At 35.1% G+C, this 248-nt stretch overlaps 1 protein-coding gene across 1 annotated transcript in view; it reads right to left on the minus strand.

Moving 5' to 3' along the window:
- The window catches only part of LOC119581716, a gene marked incomplete in the record, with an annotated part of 132,029 nt that overhangs the window by 37,715 nt on the left and 94,066 nt on the right, over positions 1–248 (minus strand).

Here is a 248-nt window from a genome sequence, read left to right on the forward strand (position 1 = left end):
TCGTGGACGGAGAGAACGAAAACAATATATAAAGAAAAAAAGGGAGAGGGAAAAGGAATTGGATTGAGACAAAGAATTGAGAATGGGAAAGAAAAAAAATGAAGTGGAGAAAAAAAGTTCAGGGTAAGTGGAAAAGAAAAGAAAAGTAAAAAAGGAGTAAGGACAAATAAAAATAGATGAAGCAACAAGGGAAAAAGGTAATGTGAAAAAGGACGAAATGGCAAGAGTTTCCACAGGGAGAGACCATA

The sequence above is a fragment of the Penaeus monodon genome, chromosome 15, assembly GCF_015228065.2.
Source record: "Penaeus monodon isolate SGIC_2016 chromosome 15, NSTDA_Pmon_1, whole genome shotgun sequence".
In the NCBI taxonomy this organism is placed as follows: domain Eukaryota; kingdom Metazoa; phylum Arthropoda; class Malacostraca; order Decapoda; family Penaeidae; genus Penaeus; species Penaeus monodon.